This window comes from Bos taurus, chromosome 1 (assembly GCF_002263795.3).
Source record: "Bos taurus isolate L1 Dominette 01449 registration number 42190680 breed Hereford chromosome 1, ARS-UCD2.0, whole genome shotgun sequence".
Lineage (NCBI taxonomy): Eukaryota > Metazoa > Chordata > Mammalia > Artiodactyla > Bovidae > Bos > Bos taurus.
In genome coordinates this window covers 130,199,421-130,205,261 of record NC_037328.1, presented here as the reverse complement: position 1 = coordinate 130,205,261, position 5,841 = coordinate 130,199,421, and positions in this window count along the sequence as shown.

Below are 5,841 nucleotides of genomic sequence, written 5' to 3'. Positions count from 1 at the left end.
AGTGTTTTCTTTTTTAAAAATTAGTTTTTTATTTGGTTGCACTGGATCTTCACTGCATCATGCGGGTTTTCTCTAGTTGCGACAGGTGGGGGTCACTCCTCTTTGTGGTACACAGGCTTCTCATTGCAGTGGCTTGTCTTGTTATCCAGCACTAGCTCTAGGCCCACAGGCTTCAGTAGTTGTGGCCCAGGGGCTTTAGTTGCTCTACGGAGTGTGGGGTCTTCCCGAGCTAGGGATTGAACCCGTATCCCCTGCATTCACAGGTGGATACTTATCCACTATAACACCAGGAAAGCCCTACATTTCCCTTTCAGATTATTGTGTTAGCTGCCCCTCTAACAGCCATCTCTCCCTCTCTTCCTTCTTCAGAGAATCCTAATTTTCTTCAGTGATGCAGGTAACTCAGATACTGCTGAGACCCTGGCCCTACTCCTGGGCAGACCACAGTTAGCTGACATAGTGCTCTCATCTTTTTGTCAGCAAATAGGAACAAGCATGTGGATCAGTCCTGGCCCGTGAGATGAGTGGGGAGTCTACTGAGGGTTTCTGGGTAAGTGGTCCAGATTCCTGAGAAAGAACCTGGAAGAAATGGTTCCTTTTCCCACGGACATTTAAAAATAACATGATGCTTGGACCAGCTACAGTCTACAAAGGGGAAAGATGACAAGGAGCAGGACTCATACCCAAATCTTTGAGTGGCTACTCATAGCCAGGAGCCACTAATCTCTGAGTCTTCTCTTTCATGAGATAATAAAGACCTCATCGTTAAAGTTCTTTTTTTTTTTTTAAATCCAAAAACATTGTAATTGATGCAAAGATACAACAGGTTATTATTAATAATAACCAGATTACTATAATCCTGAACCAGTAAAGATTTTAGAAGCTGTCTCCCAATACAATTCTGCTCTTAAGTTCACACAATGGAAAGGGCATGAATGTGAAGTCAGTTTCTCTCCCAGGGCTATTTACAAGCTGGGTGACCCTGCATAAATTATTTAATCTTGCTCAGCCTCACTTTCCTCATAGAGTAAAAGGAAATAAAATATAGGAGTGGGAATTCAGTATGATAATGTTGTATTATGTCTGGCACAGACTGCTGCTGTTGTTCACTTACTAAGTCATGTCCAGCTCTTTGTGACCCTGTGGACTGTAGCACACCAGGTCCTCTGTCCTCCACTGTCTCCCAGAGTTTGCTAAAATCATGTCCATTGAGTTGGTGATGCTATCTTACCATCTCACCCTCTGCTTCCCCTTTCTCCTTTTGCCTTCAATCTTTTCCAGCATCAGGGTCTTTTCCAATGAGTCAGCTTCTCATATCAGGTGGCCAAAGTATTGGAGCTTCAGTTTCAGCATCAGCCCTTCCAGTACATATTCAGGGTTGATTCCCTTTAGGATTGACTGGCTTGAACTCCTAGCAGTCCAAGGGACTCTCAAGAGTCTTCTTCAGCACCACAATTCAAAAGCATCAATTCTTTAGGGTTCAGCCTTCCTGGCTCAGACTAGGCACTCAGTAAAAACTAGCTCTTATGATTATTATTGAGATGAAAATGGTATAATCTTTGCTTCAGTAGCATTACAATCAAAGACTATGGAAAAGACAAACAGCCATTAAATACAAAGCAAGACCTGACAAATGAAAGGGCGTGAAGTTGTAGGAGTACAGGGACATGTGCTCAGTGGTGAGAAAAACTTGATGAACAAAATGGGAGTTGGAATTGCAACTTTTTTTTTTTTTTTTTTGGCTGAGCTGCCCATCTTTTGGGATCTCAGTTCCTTGACCAGGGATTGAACCCAGGTCATGACAGTGAAAGCTTGGAATCCTAACTACTAGGCCACCAGGGAACTCCCAATAGTTGATTTTTATAATGTTCTGAACTTTACAAATTCCCTGTAAAAAATCCATTGCCTAATTGCATAAACATTATTAAAATACACTATACATTTTATTATTTTATTTTATTATTCTTCAACCAGTGTTTTCTTTTTATAATGGTGAAAAACTTGGGCCCATCATAAATGGCAGAGTAAAATAATTTATACCACATCCACATGGCTGAATATCACACACTTGTTAAATAGTTGTGAAATGTGTAGCAAAATGGAAAAATGAAAAGAATTGCTTTGTTAGTGGTCAGACGTTGGATAACTGTTGGCTTTCCATCCTATTTTAAAGTTGTCATGATTATTAGAATATTGTTCGTGCAATAAAAAAAGAAATGAGATCAAAGAAAATAAATGTGAGGTTGAACAGGACTGTGAGGGCCATTTGTTACACTTTGGTGGTTGTCGGGATGTCCGGCTCTTTTCCAAGCACTGGCAGGTCCCCAGCACAGACCCTTTGTCACCTTGGGGACACCAGTACGTGGCAGGCACAACCGCTTCATTTGGCTACCATCCCTTCTTAAACAGGTGGTGGTAAGCTTCCCCCTTGTCTGCAGAGGATATTAAGGCAGGGGGACTGACTGTGGCTTTTCTTTCTTAATCGTCTCATCTCAGTGAGGTTCTATACTGTTTGTAAAGTGAAAGTCGCTCAGTCATGTCCGACTCTGAGGCCCCATGGATAGTCCATGGAATTCTTCAGGCTGAAATACTGGAGTGGGTAGCTCTTCCTTTCTCCAGGGGATCTTCCCAACCCAGGGATCGAACCCAGGTCTCTGGCATTGCAGGCGGATTCTTTACCAGCTGAGCCACCAGGGAAAAATGAATCCCAATGTAGGAGAAAACTAAGTCGACCTGTTTTCCCTGAGCAGTTGTGTAGGGTCTGGGCTTAGGTGCTGTGAAAACAGGTAAACTGGAAACCTTTTCCTCTCCACCTAGGGAATCCCTGTGATGCTCTCCCCCTCAGGGGATACTTTCCGTAGGCCCATGTCCGAAATCTGAGAGCCCTTTGAACTTACTTCCACTGAAGAGCTAGGGGCCTGTATCTGCAGTTTTGGACCGCTACCTGAGCCCTGGTGGCTCAGAAGGTAAAGAATCCGCCCAGAATGCAGGACACCTAGGTTCAATCCCTGGGTTGGGAAGATCCCCTGGAGAAGGGAATGGCAACCTACTCCAGTATTCTGGCCTGTAGAATCCCCATGGACGGGGGAGCCTGGCGGGCTACAGTCCACGGGGTCGCAAAGAGTCGGACACGACTAAGCGACTAAACACACAGCCTGAGCCCAAGAGTGCCCTAACGATGTAGCTGCAGGCGCGGGGCAGCCAAGCAGCGGAGGCCAGCTCTTGGGACAGCCAAGGGCGGCTCCCGCTTCTCCTCTTCATCTGTAACGGGGTAGAGGGTGGGTCTCTGGATGCCGCGGCGCAGGGGTGGGTCAGCGTCTGTACCCTCGGCGGGACGGGCTCAGCGCGTAATGGGGACCATGCCAGCCCTAATGGGAAGCAGCCGCCTCACCCCGGCCGAGAGCCTCTGAGATAAAACGGAAGCGCCGCAAGAGGCGCTTTGATTCCAATACGAAACAAATTATTCCTCCCGGAACGGAACAAAACAAATCAGAGTGGAGTCTCACGGCCGTCATTCCAACCCGCAAGGCCTCTGCCGGCGGCCGCGGGGCCGGACGACCCCGCAAAGCTTCGCAGGGACGGTGCCCTGCGGCGAGGGGGGAGGTACTCGCCCCCAGCACCGCGGCGGGGAGGTGGGTAGGGAAGTCCTGGCCCGCGGGGCTCCGAATCCTTCCTGTCATTTGAGCACCCCGCTTCTGGGTGGGCTGCCGGTTGAGCCGAAATCGCCCTCAGGCCAGTGGTCCTCAAACTTGGGCTAGGGAGTCCCAGAATCTTCCAGAGGGCTTGTTAAGCACATTGCTGAGCCCTACCGCACAATTTCAGATAGGGTGGGGTCTGACAATTTCAGATAGGGATCTGACAATTTCAGGTAGGGATCTGACAATTTCAGGTAGGGCAGGGTCTGAGAATTTGCACGTCCCAGGTAATGCTGGTGCTGCTCGACCAGATACACCACTCTGAGAACCATCGGACAAATATGGCATTCAGATGGCTGAGTCCCACAGAGGTCTACAGGGGGTCAACTATCCAGGAACTGCTCAAAGGGCATCTGTCCAAAAGTGAACCAACCAAAAGTCCTGCTCCAAAGCTCCCTGGCTGGAATTTCCCAGCAGCCTGTAAGGGTAAGTGGGCAATTGCCAAAGCCCTTTGAAAAAAACTGATGCCAGCTCTAGGATTCTAGGCAGCTTCTCTGGATGATGCTTCTGTTCCAGCTTCTCGGCCTCTAGAGAAGCTCCTGGGCTCTGTGTTGTCCTGCCTGGGCCAGAGATTCCTAGTAGGGAGTGTGTGGAGGGGGGAGGGGAGTGGCGTATGTGGGGTGATCAGGTGGATACTGGAGAGGACAGGAGCAGTAATTCTTGCTGGGGTGATATCTCTGAGGTCCTGCATAGCTTCATGGAAACCATTGAGAGACCTGGAAGAGTTAGACTTACTAAGTCTGGAAAGAGTGCCTGCACCCCAACTGATTCTCCAACTCCAGTGCACCACAGTCACTTGGAGGACTTGGATTGCTTCCCACCCCACCCCACCCCACCCCCACCCCTGAGTTGCTCATTCAATGGGTTTTTTCAATAAGATCCTAGGTGACGCTGATGATCTGGGTTCCACAGTTTGGAAACCATTACCCTAGGCTTTATTTCCAGGTGGTTCAGTGGTAAAGAATCCACCTGCCAATGCAGGAGACACAGGTTCAATCCCTGGGTAGAGATCTCCTGGAGAAGGAAATGGCAACCCACTCCAGTATTCTTGCCTGGGAAATTCCATGGACAGAGGAGCCAGGCAGGCTACATGTCCATGGGGTTGCAAAAAAGTTGGATGTGACATCGACTAAACAATAATAGCAACAAAGCCCTTAGTGTAGCTGCAAAATGGTAACGGTATGTGTGCTCAGCCCCACCCTCTGTACATCCTTTATCAGTCACTGGCCTTTGTGTTGACTGCCTTTCCAGCTTTCAGAAGCAGTTTGGTCTTGCTTTCTGTGCTGTCTGGTTTTTGGGGCAGGGAACAGTTGTCAGGGTGATTCAGGCATGGGAAAGCAGCATTTCCCACTCCCATTCTTGCACACAGCCAGGTACGACAGCTCCCTTCTCCTTCTTGCTATCCCTCACCCTTTAGATGTGCTTGAGTCCAGGGCTGGAAAGGGCCCTTTAATGTACTCCTTTGGATCCATGCAAGGCCAGGCCTAGAGGGGTCGCTGTTGCTCTTCTGCCAGCAACAGAATGTCTGGGGAGTGACACCTTCCCCTCCCCTGCTTTGTACATTATAGCGATTTATGAAATATTTGCTGTTCAGCTGATTAACTGTTTAGGGAAACTTAGCAGAAGGGGAAACAAAAGAAAATGAAGACCTTCCTCAAGTTTTCCATGGACTAGGACAAGGTGTTTGGTATTTTTTTGGCCACTTTGCACATCTTGTGGGATTTTAGTTTCTGGACCAGGGATTTGAACCCAGGCCCACTGCAGTGAAAGCGCTAAGTCTTAACCGCTGGCCCACCAGGGAATTCCGTAGGACAAGGTTTTGATCAGCATCCTTCAGCTTGGCTAAGGAGGCAAGGTCTCTCCTTTTTAGTCTCCTGTGTCAGAGGCTCCTGGGTGGGAACCCTGAAGCACAGATGTGGGGTGGGAGCCAGCAAGGTCAGTGTGCTTCGGTGCTGGGAGCTTTGGGACTGCCCCAGCAAGCTGGAGACCTTGGAAAAGAAAGGGTAGGTAGTCCTTGCGGGGCGGGGATCAACCAAAGCCACAGGGAGGCATCCTTTGGTTTTTGTTGCTCAGGATCTCCAGAAAAGGCAAGTTTCTTTAGGAATGTAACAACATTTGCACCAAGAGGTTTAGAGAATGTCAAATG